The 27,944-nt window shown below is 42.3% G+C and overlaps 1 long non-coding RNA gene across 2 annotated transcripts in view; it reads right to left on the bottom strand.

The window, feature by feature from the left end:
- The window catches only part of LOC125107064 (uncharacterized), a 97,598-nt gene that overhangs the window by 24,096 nt on the left and 45,558 nt on the right, over nt 1-27,944 (bottom strand). The window contains exon 3 of one of the 2 annotated variants that reach the window (XR_007129459.1): nt 19,719-19,834. This is a non-coding gene — a long non-coding RNA (uncharacterized LOC125107064). Of the gene's footprint in view, nt 1-19,626; nt 19,835-27,944 lie in introns of those variants that run through there. The other variant, XR_007129458.1, reaches the window with a different exon arrangement.

Below are 27,944 nucleotides of genomic sequence, written 5' to 3'. Positions count from 1 at the left end.
GCAAAGCACCATGAAGGTGGTGAAGGCTGAGGTCATCAAAGACCAAAACCTCCCCTCTGTGGTTTCCAAAAAAGGAGTTCAGCCTGGCAATCTTCCCGGAACGTCATTAATTCCACGGGACAGAAAACCACCATGTAGCCAGTGCAAGGATGTACACAGACCCAGTTCCATTGGTGACTTTCTCTTGTAATTTTCTGGGAAATGGGATAATTGACAGATTTATTTTCACCACTAGATGTCACCCTTGTGTTATGCAGAGAGGAAAAAAAAGAGGATCAGGGCACTGCTGTTGGTCCTGTGGAGGCCTATGGAGGTTTGAGGTGGGGGTCAAGGACCAAGGATGAGAAAGAGTTAATGGGAAAGGGAAACTGACAGACTTCTGAATTTGGAGCGCACAGTTCTGTAGTACTTACAATACTGTTTCTCAACTTTGGCTGCATACCAGAAACTTCTGAAAAACCTTAAAAGAAAAACGAAACAACCCCCCTCCCCAACCCCCCAAAAAAACTCCACAAAAAACCAAAAAACTGAAGTCTGGGTCTTACTCTCAAGGTCATCTGTGTAAATAGGTTGGGTGTGAAAGCCCTAGGTATTTTTAATGTAGAGCCGAGGTTAAGATTGAGAACTACTGTTGCAGGCTTTATTGTGAATCCCAATATTGCATATAAAGCAAATATTCAAATATTCATCAATTGAATCATTAGTGAAATGTACTGTGGGAACTTGCTTTCATGAGCAAAAGAGAATAGAGGAAAATCAGTGGAACTGACCCCCCACACCATCAAATTTTCCTATGTTTGAATTCAATTTGAAAGACACCTATTAAGCACTCATTTTTTTTTTAAAGATTGATTTATTTATTTGACAGACAGAGATCACAAGTAGGCAGAGAGGCAGGCAGAGAGAGAGAGAGAGAGAGGAGGAAACACGCTCCCTGCTGAGCAGACAGCCCAATGCAGGGCTCGATCCCAGGACCCTGGGATCATGACCTGAGCCGAAGGCAGAGGCTTTAACCCACTGAGCCATCCAGGCGCCCCTTAAGCACTCATTTTCTGTCACATCCTGTATGGGTTACATAACACTCTAAGGCTCTGAAGAATGCCAGTGAGGGAGGCAAATTACTATAGATTCCATCTGCTACCTATGTAAGTGTCAGCTCTGGAAAGCTGGGGTTGTGAAAAGAATCCTAGAAAGGCAGTTACAAAATGGAAACTGTAAAGAAAAAGAGGTGACTAGGTACACAGTGGTCTTTTGGGCATATGTTCTCTTGCCATTAGGTTTCCAGAAGGATGCTCATAGACTTCCAACGGCCGCACACTGGGAAAGCTGGGAATGCAGCACAAAGAGTAACGATGTTTCTGACACTACAAAGAACTACTACAGAGAATATGTAGGAAGAATACTGATGGTGTGGTCACCATGTTACCTGCTAACTAAGGAGCCCACACAGCTTCAAAGTGCTGGATTGCTTGAAACCTAAAATATCCATGTAGGGGGAAGGAACAGACATATCCTTATCTTCCTAGAGTGACACACCAAGGGAGATCTTCCAGCCCGTTCTACATGCTTTGCCCTATTTCCTTGGATCTTATTTTCTTGGCCTTCTAAGATCCTCACCCTTAATTTCTTTTTTTCTAGATCATCTGCATCTAAACAGGTATAACAGAAACTACAAGCTAATGTCCTAAATCTGAATGCAATGAGCACTGAGCAACCTGCATTGTGAGCATGGGGCTCCTTTCCATGCTTATCATGCAAGGCCCCTCCAGGATGATGACCAACACTCACCCATGCCCCCTCCCGTTTACAGAAAGAAAAGACTAAAATTTGACAATGAGTGCCTCAATTAATTGAAATTTGTTAGAATATGGAGCCATTGCTTTTAGGGGAGAAAAACTGTATTTTTTTCCCTCTCCCCTTTATGGTGTTCTTTCTCCACCCAAGTCAAACTGGGGGGTGCTCCGAAAGGACCACTTATAGATCCTGTGTATGCCTGCAACGTGGAAGCCCAGCATCCCCTTGCCCTGTGGACATCTGCTGGAGGAGTGGCTTTCTCATCTTCCCTCCATGTCTATTTTCCCCCCAGCTTTACTGAAGTATAATTGACAAACAGAAATTGTACATAACTTGATATTTCGATGTATGTGTACATTGTGAAATGGTGCTTACAATCAAGCTAATTAGCACATCCATCACTGTACGTGGTCACCATTTTCTTCCCTCCCTCTCTCCCTCCTTCTTTCCTTCCTTCCATTTATGTGTTGCCTGTGTAGTGAGACCCCTTAAGATCTACCCTCTCAGCAAATTTCAAGTGTATAATACAGTATTAACTCTCATCACCATGCTGTACATTAGATCTCCAGAAGTTATTCATTCTGCAGAAATGAAACTTTGTACCCTTGACCAGCATCTCCCTGTTTCCCTCTTCTGTGTATATTTGAGTAAGGGGAATAGAAAGAAATCTACCAGTGGCAGGGCAAAGAGAGGAGCTGGTAGCGGAGCAGCTTTATCCTCACTTCCTGGTGTGGGTCACCTGGAAATTAAGAGTTGGTCAGAGCTGAGCTTATCCTCCCAACAACCCCTCCTTCCCACCTGCACGGATCCTAGCCTACAGGTGAGGCGACCGTAGAAATAAGGTACTCTGGAGTGTATCCCCTGGGGCAGGAGGGAGGTGGCTGTTCGGAGGAGGTCAAGTCAAAAGGTTCTCCTCCATCCAGGAATCATGCGATGGGGAGCCCTAGGTTCTTGTAGAACCTCTGAAATATGCAACTCAGTGGAAATCCACCACAGCCAGGGAAGAACCATCAACTATACCCAAAAAAAAAATGATTTCACCACTTGCCTCTAATTCCTCCTTTCAGATCCCGATCTTGGAGAGGTCCAAAGCATCAGAATAAAGTGGGAAGATGTATGAAGGAGAAGCAAAAGCAAACGGTCCAGTCCCTAGTGTGCAAGGCAGGTCTGGGCTGGTGGGAATGGGAGATGCTTTGAATTGGATATAAGAATAAGATTTTAGGGGCGCCTGGGTGGCTCAGTGGGTTAAGCCGCTGCCTTCGGCTCAGGTCATGATCTCAGAGTCCTGGGATCGAGCCCCACATCGGGCTCTCTGCTCAGCAGGGAGCCTGCTTCCTCCTCTCTCTCTGCCTGCCTCTCTGCCTGCTTGTGATCTCTCTGTCAAATAAATAAATAAAAAATCTTTAAAAAAAAAAAAGAATAAGATTTTAAACTGTGCTAACGGGGCTGAACATTTTAACATCAGCAAGTGTCTGGAAATCTGAGATCTGCCCAATATGACACAAAGGAGCAGGAAAGGAAGAGCCAACAGCACTTGTTTGAAAACTGAAGGGCAAAAAGGTAGTTTTCCCTTGTAACCCACCAAGTACAAGCATATCTCATTTTATTGTGCTTTGCAGATACTTATTGAAGATCTGTAACAACCCTACATCAAGCAGGTCTATCAGCACCATTTTTCCAACAGCATTTGCTCCCTTTGTGTCTGTGTCACATTTTGGTAATTCTCACAGTATTTCAAACTTCTTCTTCGTCGTTGTCGTCTTCTTCTTCTTCTCCTTCTTCTTCTTCTTATTTGTTATGGTGATCTGTGGTCAACAATCTTTGATGTTACTATTGTAATTGTTTAAGGGGGCCATGAACTATGCCCATATACAACAGTGAACTTAATTGATAAATGTTGTGTGTGTTCTCACTGCTCTACCAGCTGGCTGTTTCCCCTTCTCTCTCCCTTTCCTTGGGCCTCCTTATTCCCCGAGACACAACAATGTTGAAATTAGGCCAATTAATAACCTCTAAGCGTTCAAGTGAAAGGTTGAGTTGCACGTTCTCTCACTTTAAATCCAAAGCTAGAAATGACAAAGCTTAGTGAGGAAGCATGTCAAAAGCTGAGACAGGCTGAAAGCCAGGCCTCTTGAGCCAAGAGTTAGCCAGGCTGTGAAGGGGAAGGGAAAGTTTTTGAAGGAAAGTGAAAGTGCGACGCTAGTGAACGCACGAATGATAAGAAAGTGGAACAGCCTTATTGCTGATCTGGAGAACGTTTGAGTGGTCTGGATTGAAGATCAAACCAGCCACAACGTTCCCTTAAGGCAAAGCCAAACCCAGAGCAAGGCCTTAAGTCTCTTCAATTCTGCAAAGGCTAAGAGAGGGAAGGAAGGGGCAGAAGGAAAGTTTGAGGCTAGAAGGGGTTCATTTATGAAGTTCAAGGAGAGAAGCTGTCTCCATAGCATACAAGCATACAAGATGGAGAAGCTGCAGCGAGTGACCCAGAAGCTCGAGCCGAGATCATTAAGGCAGCTGCACTAAGCAACAGATATCAGTGTAGACAAAATAGCTTTCTGTGGGAAGAAGATGCTATCTAAGACTTTCATAGCTGGAGAGGAGTCAGTGCTTGGCCTCAAAGCTTCAAAGGGCACATGTGACTCTCTTGTTAGGGGCAAAGCAGCTGATGACTTTAAGTTGAAACCAATGCTCATCGATCATTCTGAAAACCCTAGAGCCTTCAGGATTATGCTAAATCTGCTCTGCCTGTGCTCTACAAAGGGAACAACATAGTCTAGATGACAGCACGTAGGTTTACAACATGGTTTATTGACTATTTTAAAGCCCACTGTTGACACTGCTCCGAAAAAAAAAGATTCCTTTCAAATTATTAGCATTTGTTGACACTGGACCTCATCACTCAAGAGCCCTAATGGAGATACACGATGAGATTAATGTTGTTTTGGTGCCTGCCAACACAACATCCTTTCTGCAACTCATGGTTCAAGGAGAAATTTTGACTTTCAAGTCTTATTATTCAAGAAATACATTTTGTAAGGCTATAGCTGCCATACATAGTGATTCTTTTGATGAATCTAAGCAAAGTAAACTGAGAACCTTCCGGAAAGATTTCACCAGTCTTGATGTCATTAAGAACACTGGTGATACATGGGAAGAGGTCAAAATTATCAACGTAAACAGGAGTTTGGAAGAAGCTGATTCCAACCCTCATGGATGACCTTGGGGGGGGGGGGTTCAAGACTTGAGTGGAAGAAGTATCTGGAGATGTGGTGGTAAAGCTAGAGATCTAGAATTAGAAGTGGAGCCTGAAGGTGGATGGCATTGCTGCAATCTCATAATAAAACTTGAACGGATGGGGAGTTGCTTCTTAAGGATGAGCAAAGAAAGTGGTTTCTTGAGATGGAATCTATTCCTGGCGAAGATTTTGTGAATATTGTTGAAATGACAACAAAGAATTTAAAGTATTACACAAACTGAGTTGATAAAACAGCAGCAGGGTTTGAGAAAATTGACTCCAATTTTGAAAAGTTCTAGAATTCTATCAAATAGCATCGCATACTACAGAGAAATCATTCATGAAAGGAAGAGTCAACCGATGCAGGAAACTTCATTGTTGTCTTACTTTAAGAAATTGTCACAACCACCTCAGCCTTTAACAACCACCCTCCTGATTGGTCAGCAGCCATCAACTTCAAGGCAAAATCTCCCACCAGCAAAAAGATTACAACTCCTGAAAACTCAAATGATGGTTAGCTTTTTTTTTTTTTTTAAGCAATAAAGCATGTTTCAATTAAGGTATGTATATTGTATTTTTAAAGTAATGCTATTGTACACTTATAAGACTACTGTATAGGGTAGACAACTTTTATATATACTGGGAAAACATAAAACTCATCAACTTGCCTTATTGCAACATTCGCTTTATTACAGTATTTGCTTTATTGTGGTTGTCTGGAGCTGAACCTGCAATATCTCTGAGGTATGCCTGTTTAAATGTTCTGATTTTTTAGTTAATCTGTCAAGAACTTTCCCTCATTATCCAAGGCATAACAATCCTGAAGTGGGTCTTATCATGTTATGACCACCCCAGTCCCCTCTCTCCCCTCACCTCTCTGCCCCTCTATATTCATGACCCGAAAGTTGTTATTCTTTAAGTTTATTGAGGGATAGGAGTGATGTGGAAATTTTAAGAGTTGGGTATGAAAAAGAACTGTAGATTAAATACTCGGAGATACATTTTATAATTAAAATTGCTTTCTGTGGTTCATTGTGTTTGAATGAGTTCTTCCTGCCCTTCTTCTGGAGACTGAGCAGGACATGTTGCTGGAGCAGCCAGAGGAGGTCACTCAGGCACATATTTAACCCTAGATCTGAGTCACTGGTCTGTTCGGAATTCACTAGAGATTCCGTTATGGCCCCAATGGAACACTCTCAACCTGTGCTCAAAAATAGAAGGGAAACTTTTCTGCATCCCATGTGGCTCCCTGTCTTCAGATCCACCTGGGGATTGGTCATCTAAGAGAAAGTAATCAGAAAAGTGCATTGATAGGGATGGGAGGGTTAAGAAAAACTGGATCTTCCCTTGCTTGTTCCCTCTCCCAGATCTCCCTTTTGGCACATTCATTTGCTCCAGCAGCTGCATTAGAAGGAAAATCTATCTTCTCTCAAGTGAGACAAATCCCTCTTCTGTCTCTAGAGGGTGCTGAGAATCCACAGATCTGGACACCAGCAGCTTCCGAAACAAGAGCAACTGAAGAGCCAAAGCAGGAATAACACAAAGCAGCAGTGGAGAGAGCTTTAAAAAAAAAAAGAAAAGGAAAAGAAAGAAAATAGAGCAAAATCCTCCTCCCTTTGGGGAAAGAATCAGTGGCCATTGGTTCTCTGGTTTGTTGGTCCATAGCATTTCAATGAGCACTTGGCCTTCACCCAACAAGTATCTTTGGAGACGGAACTGATCTGTACGTTCTTCAGTGCCAGACGCCAGAGGGATAGCAGTATGTAAGAATGGAATAAATGTAACTATCATTAGATGTACATCCATTTTGTGTGTTACTCTGTTCAAGATGCTTTACCCACACACTATATCTTGTCCTCACAGCAACAGGACAGGATGAGTTTTATTACATTCACTTTATAAAGGTGGAAATTCAGTTGCAGACAAGGTGAATAGCCTGCCCAAAAGGAACACTACTCTTTTTGTAATGGAACAAATTTCAAATCTACAACTTCTCCAATACACCATCCAGCCCTTTCCTCAAGATCTCAAGAAGTCCATAATGGAGTTAAGTAAGCAATGATTTACACACACAGTACAAATTAGCATTGCATGATGCAAAATTTTAAATGCAGCTTACTAAAGATCTAAGAGCAGGAGAATCTCGGGGCTACCTGACCTCAGAGGCCATTCAGTTCAAAACACAAATCAGTGAGTCAGTCTTCATCATGTATTGAAAGGAGGGCTCCCCAGCTTCTGCTTTAAGGGCTCTAATGAAAAGGAATCTGCTACTTCACAGATATATCCTTCCACTGATAAACTACTCTGTCAGAAAAATTTTCTTCTCATGGTTCACCTCCCCTTCCAATTTCCCTCAACTCCCTTCTCCTCTCCATCTCCCCATGTCCTCCATGCTATTTGTTATGCTCCACAAATAAGTGAAACTATATGATAATTGACTCTCTCTGCTTGACCTATTTCACTCAGCATAATCTCTTCCAGTCCTGTCCATGTTGCTACAAAAGCTGGGTATTCAGACTTTCTGATGGAGGCATAATACTCCATAGTGTATACGGACCACATCTTCCTTATCCATTCATCTGTTGAAGGGCGTCTTGGTTCTTTCCACAGTTTGGCGATCGCGGCCATTGCTATGGACTCTGAAAAACAACCTGAGGGTCTTGAAGGGGTGGGGGGCGGGAGGTTGGGGGAACAAGGTGGTGGGTATTAGGGAGGGCACGTATTGCATGGAGCACTGGGTGTAGTGCAAAAACAATGAATACTGTTACGCTGAAAAGAAATTAAAAATAAATAAATAAATGAATGAATGAATAAAATCTTTAAAAAGAAAGAAAAGAAAAATTTTCCTCGTGTCACCCCAGCTCTGCTGCTCTGAAACATCCAGCCAGCTCCTAAAGCCGTCCTTTTCAGCCACACAGTACAAGACCATTCTTCATTTTAAACAGCAACATTTCACACGTTGCATGCCCATGAACTGGCCCTACCCCTAGGATCTCTCATCTCCAGGTTAATAAACAAAATCCAAGTTCCATCTCTATTGCCCTATATGGTACGGGTTTCAGGTTTACCCACTATTCTTGTCGCCTTATTCAGACACATTCATAAATGTGGTACCAAGAACGAGCAAATATCTAATCATTACATACATGTGAACTAACTCACCTCTGTCCCATCCACTGCAACTATTTCCTAGACTGTTTTCCTTCTCAGAACCACTCCTCTTTGTAGAGCTAGACCTGCACATAGCATTTCTGGGTTGTAATTCTAGCTCCACATCTGTTTCTTGAACAAGAATTTGAAGGCAGGAGCTATATTCATCTTGATGGCCTTCACACAGTATCTGGAACATACTGGATGCTCAATAAATGTTTCAGTTCTCTCATGGCAGAGATTTTGTCTATTTTGTTCACTGATGTGTTCTCAGCACCCACCCAGAGCCTGACTCTAGTTCTCAAGAAATATCTGCTGAATGAATGCATGAATAACTCAACATAGTGTTTCAGGGGAAAAAAAAAACAACATTAAATCATGAATTATTTTAAATGGTAATCTGCCAAGCTTATACTATGTGTGGGGCATTATTCAACTCAAAATAAGTCTATAAATGCAACCCAACATGTCACTTCATTATTTTGACTGTTTAATATGATCTAGCACTCTAGGTTGTTTCCAGTAAAGACAAGACGTGAGTCTTTTTTTCCAAGAGTCCTTGATGAAGCCATCCCTCTCACTTACTCTCACAACAGTGTTTGGAGGTCTAGAGGCAATGTTGTAGATTTATTTCCAGTGCAGTTCAATTTGCTCTTTTCTTTCCTTCATGCCAGGCTCCTGATAGTTTTGTGAATCCCGATTCTATTACACAATCCATTTGTTCTTCCCCTCAGCCTCAGAGCATCCTGAGATTTGATTAGAGGGCCATCAATTCTGTCATATGAAACATTGATAAAAATGTTGAACTGGACAAGCCCAAACAAACCTGGAGCTCCTTCACGGAGACCGTTTTCCTAGGCTGACATTGATCCATTAGTGAGCATTCCCAGGGCACGGCCATTCAGCTATCATTCCACTCAGTGCTAATGCCATCAACATTTTATCATTTGTTCACAGAGGCATAATGAGATTTCAGTAAATGACACACTAAAACCCACATGCCCTGTGACCCTAGGAATCCCCTCAGTAATTCATTTATGAGCAAACAAACAACAAACAAGGCTAGTTTGGTATGATTTGTTCTTAGTAAACCTCTGATGTTTCTTTGTAATCACTTTACTTTTCTGTGCCTTCATGTACAATCTTCTTGGTATTCTTAGCTAGAAACTCTCCTAGAATTTTCCATCAAGCTCACAAACTATAGTTCATGGCTTCCATTTTCCTCCTATATTTGAAAACGGACACATTTTCTTATATCTTCGGGAAATCAGTCCCAATACTTCTAGGACCCCTAAAGCTGTCCAAACAAGTTAAGCTTCTTTTGAACACTTACATATTAATTTTAAAAAGGGCAGGCGTATAATCTGAGGAAAGTGTTTACAATACTATGACCAAGGGCACTGTTTGTGTCATTTGTCTGACATCCTCTTCTCCAAGAATCTACCCTGGACTCTTCTGCTGACAACTCAATGCCATTCCCCGCCATGTCCCCTCTGTGCTCATCTCTGTGTCACAGGAGCCAGAAAACTGTGAAGGCTGACCACGTATCCCAGAGTTCCTGACAACTAGTTTGCCAATGTGAAGAATTTTCACAAATTTTGGAAGACCAGGATGGATGGATGGATGGATGGATGCATGGATGGATGGATCATAGTCACCCCTTCTTTGGAAATAGAAGATCTGTGGGCTGCAGCAGATGTGAGATTCTGAGTAGCCTCCAGGCATTTTCTTGCAACTCACCCACCTCAGCACTGAAGATGTTTGTAGTTACTGGTCCTTTGCCTTCCTGATTGCTTGAAAACTAGCAGCATAACTGAAAACTAGCTGCCACTTTCCTTGGCTTTTTTCCCCTTTGGCTCTTACTGTAGTTTTATAAGTATCTAATTTTCTATATAGAATCTCTTACTGCTAACAAAATAGGGAGTGTTTTCTGTTCTAACCAAATGCCGATAAGAAAAGCAGTCCACCTCTACTCTATGTGAACCTTATGGGACTGACAATCAAGGTTATCTTTTTTTGTTTTGTTTTGAACCCCAAGAACAGGTATTGTTGGGTCCCCAATGTTGGGTCCCCCAATAATGGGTTTGTGATTAAAGGAGTGAGACTGATACAAAGCGAAGGTCAAGCAAAGCTTTATTTTGCGCCAAGCATCGAGAATCAAACCGACCGTCAAACAGACTGGTCGGGGTCGCCCCTTACAGAGAGGGCGACCTCTCTCTCCCTCACAGACTAACTTTTATAGAGCAAAGGCCATGTGGTTGGGCCTGGCCATGCACAGGTGGCCAATGAAATTGTAACACACAGAGAGAGCTGCACAGTCATGCTAGGTGACCAATTGAATTACAATTTACCCTAGTAGATATTTGAATTAGCCTAGCACCTTGGTCAGAATTGGTGCCCAAAAGGTACCCAAAGGGCGGGGCCCATACTCCTTGGTAACTAGGGAGACACTATGCCCCCCCCATTGGATGTCTCCACCTGGCCTGACCCACCCTTGTATTTGGGCTTTGTTACCTGGGACTAGTTTCTGGGACTTGTTTTTAAGTAAGTTCCCCTGGCGGGGGCAAGAGTCAATTTAAGTTTTACAACAAAATGGCAGTTCAACCGGGGTGGGGCCGCTCTGGCTGAATAGGCCCTTACAGTATGTGCCTCAGACTGGCCAATGTACCCCATCCTCTAGTACAGTGATTGATCCAGGCAGGGTTAAGTATCTAAACCAAGCAGAGAAAATCAAGAGTATTTTAAGTTTTGCTGTTAGATCACTGGACAACAGATTTCCCCTCCTCTACATAATGGATGGTAAGGATGTAGGGTTGGGAGTACCAGTGGCTATCTGACCTGCCTCACAGAAAGATCTTACCAGAAGATGAAGCCAACACAAGAGGAAGGTGGGTATAAAACATGGGAAAAAGTGTCCTGACTTTGTGGAAGCCCCTAAATACAGAAGATTCTGAAGCCAGATGTGTCCTGGGACTTCTAGTTTATATTGTCGATGCCCTCTGGCCAAAGATCCCCAGTGACACATCTGTAGTTGAACAAGTTGGGGTTACTGATTACTGCAGTGGGAAAGGAGTGTCAGGGGAACAGTGGACCATTTCAGTAAAAGGGTTTTAGAAAGGTTTAAGAATTTGGCTTTAGTATTGTAATTTGGGGAAGGATAAAAGGAAGTGAACTTTGCTCTGGATTAGAGATTGTCAAGAAGCGGGGGGGGGGGGGTATTTTCTCCTTGGATATTTTAATAAATCTTATCTATAGGGAGGGAAGACAGGAGCAAGGCTGAAAGAGTAATTGGAAAAGAAGCAGAAGTCACTCATATGACTCAGGATATTTGCTTATTTTTGTGGTCATGCATTTAATTGTTCTGTGATAGAGTGACTTCACCTACTATTGGCATTTCCATGATATTGTCTGAGTTCAACAGATCTAACTGTGAGTTCCAAGCTGGCTCCTAGAACACCAGGACCTCTCTACCAGCACCAGGCCAACCCCTCGATATCAGGAATTGCTTTTCTTTTTCTTAACATGCACTCAACTAATGTTTATTAAACACCAGCGATGTTCTAGGAACTCTGGGATACTGACATTCTTGAGAGAGACATATAATGTACACAAATAAAATGTAATAGGTAATTACAGATTTGGTTAGGTTCTATACAGGAAGGAAATAAATGGCATGATCTTCAATGAGCAAGTAACTTCCAGTGGACACTTTCAGTAAGGTGGTTAGGGACATACGGAAGAGGCATGAAGCATGAGAATGAGGGAGATGTTTTAGGCAGAGGAAACAGCAAGTGCAAAGAACCCCGGAATGGGCAAAGGGCTTGAGGGAACTCAGAAATGGAAAGGAGATCATGTGCCTGGAATATGGCCAGCAAGAAGAAGGTTAAGACCAAATAAGAGAAAGACTCAAGAAGCCAATCATGCCAGGTCTTGTAAGTTCTTCATAGGGATATTCAATCCTCCATTCCTCATGTCTCCAAAGGATGCAACTGAAGTAGTAGTTCTGGAGTCCTCATCCTTCACCCACTCTTCCTTAGAAGAAGGAACGATTTATCCAATGTGTGACTTTTAGAAAATGAACCCTTGCCTATCCTCTGTCTTATTTAGCATCCAAAGTACCTAAAGGAGGCAGATATTCTCTGTCCCTCCTTGCCATAAATTTCACATGGTCAAGCCCTACAGGAGGAAGCCTGAGGTTGTCCACATCTGCCTATGAACCTGTAATCAGATAATTTCTTTGGTGCTGTCTTAGCAAGCCTCCTGTATTAGTGTGCTAGGACCACCATAATAGTATCACAGACTGGATGCCAGATAAACGACAGAAGTTTATTTTCTCATAGTTCTGGAAGCTGGAAATTCCAGATCAGTATGGTGGGGTTCTAGTGAATGCTTGGTTTGCAGATAGCCAGAAGTCAAGCTGTTTGAGTGTCTTTACACAGTCTTTCCTCTGTGCATGTTCATGTCCCCTTCTCTCCCTTTTTAAAAATTTATTTATTTATTTTAAGAATTTTATTTATTTGACAGAGAGAGAGCACAAGCAGGGGAAGACGCAGAGGGAGAGGGAGAAGCAGGCTCCCTGCAGAGGAGGGGAAGCCTGATACGGGACTCCATCTCAGGACTCTGGGATCATGACCTGAGCCCAAGGCAGTGGCTTAACCAACTGAGCTACCCAGGCGCACCCCCTCCTTCTTCTTCTTTATAAGGACATTAGTCCTATCGTATTAGGACCCCATCCTTTTGAACACATTTAACCTTATTTATCTTTTAACAACACTATCTCCAAATACAGCCACATTGAAAGTCAGGGCTTCAACATATGAATTTGGAGGAACACAATGCAGTCTGTAATTCCTTCAGATGTCAACCTATTTCTATTTTTTTAAGGTTTTATTTATTTATCTGAGAGAGAAAGAAATAGTGAGAGAGAGAGCATAAGCTGTCAGGAGGGAGAAGCAGGTTTCTCAATGAGCAGGGAGTCTACAGGAGCCTCCAACCCAGGACCCCTGGACCTGAGCCAAAGGCAGACACTTAATAGACTGAGATAGCCAGGTGCCCTTTTCAACCTATTTCTCCACAGGCTTATGCCATATACTCCAAACAAAGGTGTGAAAAATATTCATCTATGGCTTCCTCAGTTTGGAACTCAGGTGAAGAATGAAAATAATATTTTCCAGGCCACCTAAAACTTTCACATAGACCAAGGTAGGGCATAAGAATGGGAACATTTCATGCATGGGAACATTTCAGAGTTTAAGCAGGAAAACAACACAATCCGATTTATGAGGATTAATCTCGCTATTCTGTGGGATATCTGTTTTAAGTCTTTTTTAAACCCACGTGACCAGGTTCAGTTGTAAGTGTCTTGAATTACTGAATTTGTCCTTACTACCACTCAAGGGATGGATGTTGTTATCCCCGTTTTGTAGATGAAGAAACTGAGGCAAGTAGCCTCCCTAAGGTCGTGCAGTACTACGGACCAAAGCCAGAATTCACATCCACTACATTTAACCCATAGTTAAAAATGAAAAATCACATGGAAACAAGTTTATGTGGTTGTTTCAAAAGTCTGAAAGGATGGGAGAGATGCTATTAACAGTGTCCGCCCCTGGATAATAAGATGTTAGCCGCCATAATGCAGGGTGAAGAAGCTGCAAATAGCAGTTAAGGGCACATGTTCTGGAAATCATAGATAATAAATAATGGACATCTGCATTTACTCTTTTCCACACACTGTGCTGAGTGTTTCACAGTTGTTAGCTCCTTTATTCTTCAAACTAGATCTGCCTGCCCTTAAAATCCCGTTCTTTTCCCTCTAGTGAACCTTGCCCGGATAACTGACATTCTTTTAGCAAAAGAGCATAAGAACGTGACGACGACCAATAATGCTACTATCAGTTAACAGTCACCACATACTGGATACTGTTCTATGCCTTTAACATGTATTAGCTAATTGGAACCTCACAACAACCGGGGGTATTATTCATATCCCCATTTTACAGAGGAGGCACTGAGGCACAGGGTTATGTGACTGTCCCCAAGACATGAAGTTATTAAGTGGGAGAATCAGGTTTCAAACCAGAGCATGGCTCCAGTGATTGAGTCCACGGTCTGGTTATCATCTTCCCTAAACGAGTGAAAACAACCAAGGCTCAGGGAAGAGGTTAAGTAACCTTCCTAAACTAGCAAGTCATGAACATAGTTAGGTAACTGTGCATAAGTTGCTTATCTTCTCGTGGCCTCAGCTTCATTAGCTGTAAAATGCGTAAACACTACCTGCACAATAAGTCTGGGGAGATCATTTTGTTTGTTTGTTTGTTTATGTATTTGTATTTTTTTTTTAAGAGAGTGTGTGTGAGTGCACACTCATGAGGTTGGGGAGGGAGAGAGGAAATCCTAAGCAGACGGCTTATGGGGGCTTGATCTAATGATTCCAACATCAAGGCCTGAGCGGAAATCAAGAGTCAGAGGCTCAACCGACCAACCAAGCCACCCAGGTGCCCCTGCGGTGATAATTAAATGACATAAATATGAATAAGGCTCTATGCCAACTTCCCGCCACAAAGTTAGTGCTCGAAATAGTTCCTATTGATAGCTTGAGAGTTTTACAAAGAACATACATTCCTTCGAAATCAGCAAAAACAATAAAGACATTCCCAGTTTAAAATGAATGTCTAAACAATAAGATTTGAATGCACTTAAACAGAACAAGACACTCTCAATAGTTTTCATTTCCTTCAACCAGTGTTAGCTCCCACTCTCCTGACCCAGTGATTAATTCTCCCGGCGGGGAGGACAGAGGCAAAGACGGCTCTGGTCACAGGTTATACTTCTTCTGTAGATTTCTTTTACCAAACTAAAAATAGCCTTCCTACCAACCTGGCTGTTTCTGTTTCCAGACCCTCTTCAAAGGGGCTCCAGCCTGCCCAGCCCACCTTCCACATTTTGGACACCTCCTCTCCATGTCCTACTTACCAGGAGAGCTCACCGTGCAGGCCCATCGACTTCCTTAGACAACAGCTCTCCCCACCTCTCCATTTCCTTCTCATCAGACCATTTGTACCTATTAACCAGGATTTCATTTTCCAAAGGGCTTTTCCTTGTACTTATTCATTGGTTGCATGTGTTACATTTTCTGAGTGCATCCTGTGACCACGGCTGCTACCACCGATGATGACAACTGCTTCCACTCACTATGTGGCAGACACTGTGCTATGTACTCTGCGCGCACGATCTCACTGAATCCCCTAACAGCTCTGGGATGAGGGTACCATTACTACCCTCCATAAATGGTTGAAAACATAAGAACGAGCAAGTGACAGACAATGGGACACTTTCCTCTATACCCGCCTCCACCTCCCAGGTCAAACCTGCCACTCCATCACCTGACTGGTCGGTCAGCCTCCTAACAGCGTTGCCTATCTACAGCCTTGACCTTCTGCAATCTATTTTCTTCTCCAGCAAGGTGAAGTTATAAAAACATAAATGAACCCTTTTGCTCCCTTGTTTAAATCCCTTCAGTGACTCCTCATTTTTCTTATGATAATATGCTAAGTCCTTGTATGTCTTTGAACTATCTGGATTAGCTTGAGCTCTCGAGTCTTGATTTACTTCCCCTCGTCCCTTGCCCATAGTCTATGACCCAGCTCTATTAGACTTCATTTGTCCCTAGGCTTTGCACGGTCTGTGCTCTCAGTTCAAAGTGTCTGTCTCTTGCCTTCCACCCCCATCCCTGGGAGAAAATAAAGGCATCTCTCTTGCTTCTCTGTTTTATATTTCCTCTAAAACCACAGAATTCCCAGGTAATTTAATGCATTTGCCAGATTTTTACTGCATCATTTGATTCATCCTCAATCCTCTACAGATGAGGAAGCTGACCTCAAGCAACCTGCTCAAAATCAGAGTTCTAGCAAGCAAGCAGCAGGGTAGGGGTGCCTGCTCATGCCTGTCTGCCTCCGGACACTGATCTTTCCTCTGAGCTTTGTTGCCATGACGTTTTGTCATTTGTCCGAGGTTAGAAACAATAGCAGGTAAACATGGGTATGGCTCAAAGGAGGGATTGTCTTTGAGGCTGAAACTAATCTAATAAAAGGAGAGAAAAGGCATCTTAACCTATGCCCCTGGGGATGGGAGGGTTGGGAATTGAGCTCCAGCTGGACAGTGGGTTTCTGCTTTTTGACTGAGAGTAATTTCCTTGTCTACCTTTGTGTGGCTACAATTACAGGAGCTATTTTATTAATGCCCTTGGCAAAGCCCAGCAAGATGATCTGTCCTTAGTGATGAAGGGGTACATGAGGTCAATTCTAGGGAGCCACAGACTCAACAGGGCACTCAGAGGACAGCAGAAAGGAAATTTGCCAGAGAGGCAGGGATCCTGAGAAACCCAATGTTCTAGAAATTTGCTCCAGAGGGTTCTGGCCACCTCTCCCTCCCCATCCCCCGACACTGCACTCATTTGCTCTTTTGAAAACTCTCCAGGGAAGGGTGGGCCCTGAGTGTCTCACAACTTTGCGTTCTTGCTCTGCTGTGGGACTTCTTCATGTCCCATCCAGCTTCAGTTTCTTCTTTGTAAAATATAATAGCAGTGCTACTACTGCACAGGGTTGTTGTGATTTCCTTGAAATCACTGTATATAAGAGAGACTAGCACAGTGCCTGGCACAGAGACAGGTTTTTGGTTTTTCTTTAGCTTATCTGTATGCTGCCACTCTCCTACACCTGCAGAAATGGGATTGAGAAAATGCATGAGATTCCTATGTGGGATGGAATGCCCAGAACTTCTACACCTGCACCTAACTTGCCTGAACAACCTTGATCTGAGTCCCTTCCTCTCCTATCTCATCATCAATCTGCTCGCAACCACTGAGTGCGCTCTATTTGCCATGGACTAAGGAAAACAGAGAGGCATGTTACCACTCATTGCCTACTGGCCCACTAGACGGACAACTGTCCTTGTCATCCACTAGGGCTGTTTCATCTGTTATCATCCTGTTCCATGGTAACAGGAGCTGGGGCCTACAATCTTTCCAAGGGCCTAGGGAAATCCTTGAGATCTCAAATACACAATTATTGGCTCTGAAATATGAAAGTGGTAGAATTTAAATTAATAAATGTTGTGGTTAGTGTGTCTACAAAATGCATCACATCAATTTTTATAATTTTTAAACTTTTATAATGTAATTTTATAATTTATCATATATAAATTCCATTTAATGTGGGATGCAGGGGCAATTTAGTATGTTTGAGGTGAGGAACCAAAGTCAGAAGACCTAAAGTTAAAGAAGGCCTTAGAACTGTACCAGGACCCTACAATGGACAGACTCCATCTGCTTCCCAATAAACCTTCATTTGTTCGATTTTTCTTTGCAGAAATGACTCCTCCCCACTTTGCAGCTAGTGCTGATTGGCACTGGGCAGGGCCCTCTACCTCCTCAGAAGGCTGTCCTCTCTTGGCTTCAAAATCCCCTATTACTGTCTGTTAATACAGCACAACCTCACGAACACGAGCCTACCCATGGTGTGAGGGACTTCCTTCCTCAAGTAGACAAATCTACACAAAAACACAGCATTAAACCGAACTTCTAATGGATGGCAGATATCCTCTTTGGCTTTCTCTAAGAATTACTTGAACTTGTAGGACCTCTCTAAAGTACTAAAATCTCTCTTGGCTGGACCCATTGTCTTCAGAAGCTGTCTTGATTAGGGCATTTCTCTGTAAGCTCCTCTATTGATAGGGGGAAATCAGGGAAGTTTGATAATAGCTACCACCAGCTCCTCCTAATTAATAATCAGGTCTCCAAGGGAACTGGTGCCTAGTGTGTGATAAAAGGCTCAGCGCCTTGCTCTGTCTTTGGCCCAACTCAGTTTAGCATTTTTTAAAACATGCCAGACGCACATCATACAGCTTTATCTTTATATAAGCCTTCTTTTTTAGCAGAGCTTTTTTATCTCTGCCTCACATGGAATTTTCCCCTTTGTTGTTTTTATTATCTAAGCAATGCATATTTATTATGGAAGAATTAGACCAACAGATAAACAATGACTCAAACCACATTACTTTGGCATTGTGACTGATGATCAAATCTGCCACTGTAGCAGAATGCCAAAAGCCTTCTGCCAGATGGTAAACAACTTGGGTAGAAGAGCCACGTCTACAGCCAAGCACTGTAGGAAGGCATGGATCGGGGGAGTCGCCCTGGTTCAGACTTGGGCTTGGACCCCACCTCTCTGTTTTGCTGGCTGTGCAGAAATCTTTCATGTATTTGGAATAAGTACATCTATTGGCCCACACGGATGGAAGCTTCAGGGTTAGCTTCATCCAGTGGTCTCTGTGATTCTCCTGGCCATGCCCATGCCCTGCTCTGTGGACTCCTCAGGATGATAGCAAGAAGTCTACAGCACCTCAGACCCACACACGACATCAGAGGACATGACAGTCTCCCACTAAGGATTTCTCTAAAGACTGGACAATATTTGCAGAAGCTGTAGAAAATTTTCCATTGCACTAATTGGCTTAGGCCTGGGTTCTTCTGCTGGAGACTGGGATATGATTTCCATGATTAGCTGAGACTAATCAAGTCCTGCCCCTGCAGATGGTGTGTACTGGACGTTGGGAAGTCAACAGCAACGCTATGGTCTTGGACAAGAGATTCAACTCCCCTGAGCATGGACACTCTCACTTAAAAACCTGGACTAGTGATACATTGTGTGGTGGACAGCACCTGAGATAGTTCACGTGAAATGACAAAATACCATGCTTGACCCTTAGTAGAGGCTTAATAAGTGAATAAGTGTTTGATGACTCCATTAATTAATTAATCAGAGTTTTAAAGGTAATAATGACCAAGTAGATTAACATTCCCAATTGAGCCCAAGATCTGCAACTTCTTGACCATGTTACTTGGAAACATGAGTCTCTATCCCCAAACCTCAGTTTCCTCCTAGGTGAAATGGGTCAATAGTTCAATACCCATTAAACATCATGCTTTGGACAGGCATTGTTCCAACCAAGTACAGGTAGAATCTCATTTAATCACAACCCCATGGCACTTTTATAAACCCATTATAAAAGGAAGAAAACTGAGGTATAGAAAGTTACTTGCCTAAAAGGACATATTTAATAAGTGTGGAGTCAGGATTTTAACACAAACAGTTTAGCTTCAAAGCATGGCTTCATCGTAATTAAATTCTACTCCCTCTCAGTAGTCATAGTATCTATCAGGGGATTTTTGTGGTGATAAATGATAAATGAATGTACAGTGCTCAGAAGGCTATAAATATTATGAATTATTATTATTATTTGTCACATGTGGTTATGAAATATTTCTATGTAAACCCAAGACTTGTACTCCACTGTAACAATAATCCCTCTAAATTTTTTTGATTCATTACTTTAGAAAATATTTATTGATGGTTCAGTCAACTGTCTCCCTACATTTGTTGAGCTTATAGGACTCTGATGGTTCTCCTGTCACCCAAGGAAAAAGTCCAGTTGTTTCCTGGATTCTGCCCTCGCCAGAGAGCACAGCAAAAGGATGTTCTACCAGAGCCTGCATGCTCTACTCACGTTGTTTCCTGTGGTAGAAGAGTCACCTCCTCTCCCACCACGCTGACTGACAGACTCCTTCTTCTTCAGATGAATCCCTCCTTCCTCTGTGTCCTGGAACCAGTGGGCAGAGCTGTCCATTAGCAGAGGATATAATTGATCTGTTTCATCTGTTTACATGTCTGTCTCCCTCTTGGTCCTGGGATGGGACACCACATGCCAGCCACCTTTTTTCCTTGCTTGATACGGAGCTGGAACATGTATAGACTCATGGATATTTGTGGAATAAATCCCTAAATCACAATTAGGATGAACACCAATGAACACTGACTGTTTATGAGGTAGCACCCAGCGTGCTTCCCATGCTGCATTACAGCTGTGGTTACAAATGAGAAACACATGATTTAGATAAGCTCAGGAAAAGGAGGGAAATCTATAAGATGATAAAATCTGGTGGTAATTTATTTATTTATTTATTTATTTAATATATATGTATGCATACATGTTTTATTCATCTTCTGTATGTATATTTTATTCATTTTCCATGTGTGTATCTCAAATTTTACTTACTTAATTTTTAAAGCATCAAAACAAAAACTTGAAGGCAAAAAAAAACCTCATTAGTAAGAAAATCACAAAATTAAATGAAGCCTCATGGTATTTGGAATATTAAAATCTGTAATTAATTTTTAATATTTGTTTTTAATTTGGTTTAAGATGCAATGTCCTAAATAAATGTTTTAAAATGACTGAAGGCATATTGGAAGTGCTAGCTGTGGTAAATATATTGGATGATGAGCATAATAGGGCTAGAATCTTCACTAGAATCTTCAGTAAGCATTATTCAATCTCTTAACTCTTGGGATTAAAAGTTTTCTTAGTTGAGGGGCGCCTGAGTGGCTCAATCAATTGAGCATCAGACTCTTGATATCAGCTCAGGTCGTGATCTCAGGATCATGAAATCCAGTTCTGTGTCTGGCTACCTGTGCTGGGCATGGAAGCCTACTTGGGATTTTCTCTCTCCCTCCCCATCTCCCACCCACAAGTGTGCGTGTGTGTGTGTGTGTGTGTGTGCGCGCGCACGTGCGCATTCTCTTCCTCTCTCTCTCTAAAACAACAAACAAAAACCATTCTCAATTGAGTAGCCCCTATCACAGCATGAGAACAATTTTTCTCTCAATTATAGTGATACTCAGGGATGAAACCATCTTGAACTACTTTTGCTGTCTGGAGAAAACTATATGGATATTAAAATGCTGGATCGTCTGAGGAAAACGACTTTTGACCTCTCTGGTCGTTCCATACTGACCTCTTTCTCATCACAACTTTTGGTTGAGGTGGGGAAAATCTACTAACTGACTGAAGCCCTCTGTCACTTGGACTCCTGTGGACTGTTCTTCAGTTTGAGTTCCTTGTGTGTATCTTCATCAGGGCTTAGTGAAGCCATTGGTGCTACTTGTTGTCCATATCTTATTGTCCATATCTCTGTGCACACTCTTGTCTGCTGGACAGGAAGCTAGAGAGGGACCCTCTATCTTTCCCCTCTCATCCCCAGCTGTCTTCCAGATGCCTGGCACAGGAGAGGCACCCAATCAGTGGGGGCTGATTGAGCCTGGTTCATGGGAGTGTGCCATGGGTCATGTCGGCATTCCTTTCTCTGCAGTTAACATCCCATGCCAGTCTAGGTCCTGATAGTGAACCAGGAGACTTGGCACTTGGGAAGCTGCTCAGATAAACTGAAAGAGCCAAAGGGAAACTTGAAAATCATCCGGACTTAAGTTTTTATCTTGCAACTGAGCAAAAGGGGACCCAGAGAGGTAAAGGGTTTTGCCTTAGCTGGGACTAAACCTCATGTCACCTGGGTATTGTCAATAGCTGGGACTAAACCTCATATCACCTGGTTTCCAGCCCAGGCTCCTCCTCCCCGTCACCAGCTTCCTCAGCTCAGAGGGATGTGTGCCCTTGCTTTATCCGAAGTACAGGAAGTTTCCATGCTGTGAAGTACCCTGCCATCTCCAAGAAGGGGAGCTTGCTGCCACCCTGTCTTTGGAGAGCTCATTTTTCAGACTTATCAGGTCTTGGCATAAACAACCCAGGCCCACGGGAGATGTTTCTTACAAGGAGCTGCAATGCAGTGATTGTTCACTCTGAGAGCTCTGACTCACCCCTTCCTCAGCCCCTGGGCTTATTTTAGCCCCACTTTCTGGAGGAGGAAATGAGAACACGATCAAGGATCCCGTGGGAAGAGCCCAGGGCCCTCCAGTTCTCACTGGGGGCCTCCGGCAGCACCTCGCAGCTCCAGCTTTGTTAGAAATCCATAGCCAGAGGCTCCTATAGAATTAGGGCTGCCAGCCTGGCCAGGTTTCAGTGTGCCTGCTTTAGGAAAACCTGCCATCTGGAAATGAGAATTAGGCAAAAAGGACAAATTTGAGGTTGATTATTGACCTAGCAAAGAGTTTCTTTCCCTTCTTCCCTGAATATGGAGCAGTAGAATGAGCAAGGCTGTTGGGAGGCCCTGTTTCCATTAATGAGCTATGAGCTTGGGATTAGCTTTTCTGAGACGGGCAAGTTGGAGGTGTGCAGGGGAGGAGTCCTGGGTTGGATCATGAAAGACAAGTAGGGAAGAGGAGAGGGGGTTAGGGCCAGGGGATGAGCACACGCAAATTCTTGGGGTTGTGAAACTACATGACCTGTGCAGGAAGGGGATCTGGGTAGGCAGAGTCTGGAGCAGACTCCTTAGTGACCAAGTGGAGAAAAATCTCTGCTATTGTCTGTTCGTTTTGTTTGCTTTGCCATGCAGTTTATTTTTTTTTTAGTAATGCACATTATAATTATAAACAAATACACATTACACATTTATATAGATTATAATTTGAAAATTACAAATTATATATATATATACTAATTATTACAGTTATTCAGTGATTTGTTTCTAAACAGGTTATAACAATTCCTATTGCCATTAGCAATGTTTAAGAGTATATGCAACTCTTGACATCCATACTAACAACTGAAGATAAAGATTTTAAATGTTTTGTGTGGAGAAAGGTGACTGTCTTATTATTTAAATATGCATTTTCATTTTATTGTGAAATTTATCATTTTCACATGGTTATTTGCACTTATTTAAATGGCCTGTTCATCTTTTTTACTAATTTTTCTTTTAGGTAATCTTTTCTTGTCTACTTATAAGAGCTCATTTTTTTTTTATACTGTAGATATTAATCACCAAAGGATCATTACATGACCATTTTTTTTTAACTTATCTTCGGTTTTATTGACATCAAATATATCTACATGTTGTTAATAACTTCTGGGTTTCCGATCTTGGTTAAGATCTCCCCTGCTTGAGATTATACACATAATCTCTTAAATTATACAGTAAAACAATTTTATTATTACTATACTTATGTGTATAATTTATCTAAGAGGTTCCTTTTAATGGTTTGAGGGAAGGATCCAATTTTATTATCTTCCGTTTAGATAGCTAGTTGTCAGCACCATGTATTAAATTACCCACAACTTCAGTCAAATATTAAATTATCATATATGTTAGGACCTACTTTAGGATTCTACATTCTGTTCCACCAACTGATGAGTTAGTCCATAGCTATGTCAATGTCCTATCTGTGAAAACCCTCTGCTTTTAAAGTGCTCAGGGGGAGCTTAGTTCAAGCTCCCCCTGAGTGATCCCCTTTTCTTAAAAAGTCCATAGCACAACCTAACTACAGGAAAATCTAGCATGTTCATAGTCCTGGACAGGGTTCTTAGGGACATCTTAGAATTCTGTCCACCGTACTCTCCACACTCTTTTCTACAGAGGAAGGAATTTTGCTTTCAGGGTCAGTTTCTGCTCTCCCCTGGAAATGGAGAACTGGGCAGATTTCCACCCAGAAGCAGTAAGAGCTACAGCTACACTTCCTCTCTCAGCAGGTGGCAAGATGTAGAGAAGGCCAGGAGCATAGGCTTTCTGAAAAGGAAGGAAGTGGGCCAGTGAACTTCAAGACTGGACAAGGAGGATGTCATAGGAAACAGCTGATGAGTGAGGGATGGGCAGGTGGGAGAGGCAATGTCTGGGCCCACTACATGAGTGGGAAACAGGAAGAAAGAGGCAGGAAAGAATCATGGGCTTGGTTCCAGGTAAAGATTTGGTGAGAAGGTGAGAATGAGAAAGGGAATTGGGAGGAACAGAAAAAAAGATCTTAAACATTGCTCTCAGTTTTAAATTGTATCTTCTGAGACACTCTTTAAAGAATCCAGTAAAGGGACGCCTGGGTGGCTCAGTTGGTTAAGCATCTGCCTTTGGCTTGGGTCATTGTCCCAGGGACCTGGGATCGAGCCTTTGCTGGGCCGCCTGCTCTCTCTCCCTCTACCCCCTCTTCCCACTTATGTTCTCTCTGTCTCTCAAATAAAGTCTTTTTTTTTTTTTTTTTTTAGAGAAGCCAGGAAAACATAAATTTGCTCTTAATAATGTTCGTATTGGATTGCCTTTCCTTAAATAGGACTCTGTGCAAAGACTGGGCCTGATGACATATCTTCCAATTGCACATGTAGGAACCTTAACTTACTGATCAAGCTGCAAGCATGGCTGCCCTATAATGTCAACAAAAATACTGAGCAGCAGAATAAAAGCATAGATTTTTGTAGAAATGTGCCATGATGAGACATCTTTTTCTTATTCCACAAAGTACATGATATTTCATTCCCAAAGACCTATACTGATGCCAGACATCTGCAGTTCTACCTGGGAACCTTTCTAGGTAAGGATCATCACTGTGTTTCTTAGTTCCTAGCACAGAGTAGATATATGAAAAAATATGCCTTGCAACAAAACCTATTTGATTAATAAATAAAATTGCTAGCATCTATAAGACACTTCCAAAGTTTCAGACATTAGAAGATATTGTTCTATTTTGATGATAGAAAGTGAGGCACAGAGAGGTTAAGTAACTTGCTCAAGTTCACACAGCGAGTAGATTTCTAAAGCCAAGAATTTAACACAGACATTTTGATTCTTTAATCCATGCACTTGTCCATAAGCCATGAGCTTCTAGTAAAGGACAGTGGGACTAATATACTCTATGTTTTTTTTTACCTTGAAGGGAGAAATAAAACCCAAGGTATGTGTAGGAGGAGTTAATGCAGAAGCCCCCTGGGCACCATCTCTTTCCTATGAGTACTGGGGAGCACGCTGCGGCTTCTAAGTCCCTGCTACTAAAGTGTGGCTGATGAACCATCAGCATCCGCATCACCAGGGAGCTTAGCAGAAATGCATATTCTTAGGTGCCACCTCCAGACCTAATGAATCAAAATCTGCGTTTTAAAAAGATCCCTAGGTGATCTCTATGCACATACAAGTCTGAGCAGCATATGGCTCGAGCCATATTACCTAGGCCAGTGCAGCAGATGAAACTTCGTGCAGTGATGGGAAAGCCCTAGATCTGCACTGGCCAGTACTATAAGCCCTATAGTACTATGGCTGCATGTGGCTAGGATGACTAAACAGGTGATTTTTTCATTTTATGTAATTCTGATAAACTTAGCTATAAAAAGCCACACATGGCTAGTGACTATCTTACTGCGCAGCACAGATTCTAGGCTTACTGTTCCCCTAGGTCTATCTCCCTATGATCCGATAACCTTTTGTGAAGTCTCATTAAAAGAGCCTTATCTTGAAATAGCCATGTTAGGGACTAAGGTGGAGCACTTTGTGTCTCCACCTGGCTTGGGTCAGAGCATTCAAGGAGACCAGGAATCATAGCACAGAAGGCATTCCATGAGCTGACTAACCTTGCTGTCTGCCCGACACCCCTATGTGTTTCTTTAGCTGTCTGTGCATTCTATGGTCACATACGTAGTGTCATCTTCTGGTTACTCACCTGAATTAGCTACCAAACACAAGATCTCCAAAGACAAGAGCCAAGATTTATTAGGAAATTGCTATAGCCCTCAGGATGCCCTCAGCTATAAGTGACAGGAAAAAAAATGTTCTCAGAAACACCCCTTGCATACCTTCCAATTTTAAATCACCACGCTCCTCCTTCACACTCCTGTCAACTTTCATGCTTTATTTTTCTCTGTACCATTTATTCCCATTTGACACATGTCGGGGGGAGGGAGAAGAAAACCTTTCTCCTCTACTCTCTATGTTTTCTAGGAGGCCCTGCTGAAGGCTTGCATATTAAGCTGACAAACAACAGACTGGCAAGAGTAAAACAGATTTTATTCACATATGCAGCATGCATACACATAGGAGAAAACCTGTGTTGAGTAACTCAAAGGGGGGATTAGAACTTGGGCTTATAGTGCATCTTAACAAAGAACAATAAGTGTGCAGAAGTGATAAGACAAAGAAGGCTTTAGATTTCCAAGGGTGGCAAGTTAGGGAAAGTAAATATGTGTGGAAACTAATGGAGAATGGTTTTTCCACATCCATCTCATTGCTGAACTTCTGTCTTTCTCATGACCATGAAACTTCCTTGGGAGGGAGGATTTACGGTAGCCCTCACTTCTCAATAGTTTTGCTTTGGTCTGATAAGGGAAGCTCCTGGAAGGCATCTTTCTGAGTCTGTTGGTTCTCATTGGCCTCTTTCAAAATAATCCTTATGTGAAAGTGGCCTATGTTGATCCCCTACACACGCTTTGTATTTTAATTGCTTATTTGTGTATGGTCTCAGTTCAACAAAAGCTTTATGAAGGCAAATACTAGTGTTCCCTAACACTAGTTAGGATAGCAAAACAAAAAAGTATTTTTGAAGGGTTTCAGGTAACTAGTTATTTATTAATAGATATCATATGATTAAGTTTGCCACTATACGCCATGATCATTTGAAGCACTTAACAAACATTATGTCATGTAATTTTTACAGTAACTCTAACAGAGCAGTGATATTATCTCAGATGATGAGATTGATAGAGTAAGTGTACCCACCTTCCTCTCACTTGACCTAAACTCTTAATGTTTGAATTAGCCATTCAAAAGACACCAAAAGATCTTCTTGTAGGGGTACTGGAGCTTCTAATGCTAAGATTCAAAGAAAATGAGCTAATTCTCTTGGATAGAGGTGTCTTTAGAGGCTATTAAGATACAGTACGGAGTATTATGCCTCCATCAGAAAGGATGAATACCCAACTTTTGTAGCAACATGGACGGGACTGGAAGAGATTATGCTGAGTGAAATAAGTCAAGCAGAGAGAGTCAATTATCATATGGTTTCACTTATTTGTGGAGCATAACAAATAGCATGGAGGACAAGGGGAGATGGAGAGAAGGGAGTTGAGGGAAATTGGAAGGGGAGGTGAACCATGAGAGACTATGGACTCTGAAAAACAATCTGAGGGTTTTGAAGGGGGGGTGGGAGGTTGGGGGAACCAGGTGGTGGGTATTGGAGAGGGCACGTATTGTATGGAGCACTGGGTGCGGTGCAAAAGCAATGAATACTGTTATGCTGAAAAGAAATTAAAAAAAAAAAAGATACAGTACTCTGTCCTGACTTACGCTTTTCTTGGGGGGAAAAAAAATCGATTTAATTTGATTATCTCTTTTGCTGTCCCCTTCCTCCATATTAATAGTTTAATCTTCCTGATAAGTGTTGGATGTGTACTGTGGGGCTGTTAATAGCAACTGGTGAAGTGCTTAACATTTTAAGGAAATTAGCTGTCTGGTGAAGAGGACTCCAGAGACAGAAGAGCAAGAGACAGACAGGATGTCTGATAATTCTGGTGTTCCTCTGGAAGGAGGATAAATGAAGCATCTTTTTCATGGTCTCCTCCTTGCTGACCCCTTAAATGTGGATGTTCCTGAGGTGCCCCAGCCTTGCCCAGAACAGAACTAGAATCAGTTGGCTCCAGAAAAATAAGTATCCAGATATTCACACCACATCACACTATGGTGTGAATATGACCAGTCACTCCACTGAATGGACTCAGATAATTTCAAAATCCTGCAGAACTTTCAGAAGGTTGCAAACCAAATGAGTCCAAAAGCCTCTGGATAGTTCTTTGGGGATGCCCTGGCCTTGCCCAACACAGGTTCTAAAACTGTGTCCTCTCAGTCTGGATGGACTGATAAAATATCACAAATAAATGACTGATTGACAGCATGCTGCTACCATCTAGGAAAAAAAACAACAACATGGAATAAAGCCTGGAATAAGGCCAACATACAGAAGAAAGCAGAGCAAAAAGAAGAGGCGAGATAATATAGTGTCACTGGGATCCTTGA

The sequence above is a fragment of the Lutra lutra genome, chromosome 8 (assembly GCF_902655055.1).
Source record: "Lutra lutra chromosome 8, mLutLut1.2, whole genome shotgun sequence".
In the NCBI taxonomy this organism is placed as follows: Eukaryota; Metazoa; Chordata; class Mammalia; order Carnivora; family Mustelidae; genus Lutra; species Lutra lutra.
Note: the sequence above shows the minus strand (reverse complement) of the source record. Positions and strands in the feature narration are given on the sequence as shown.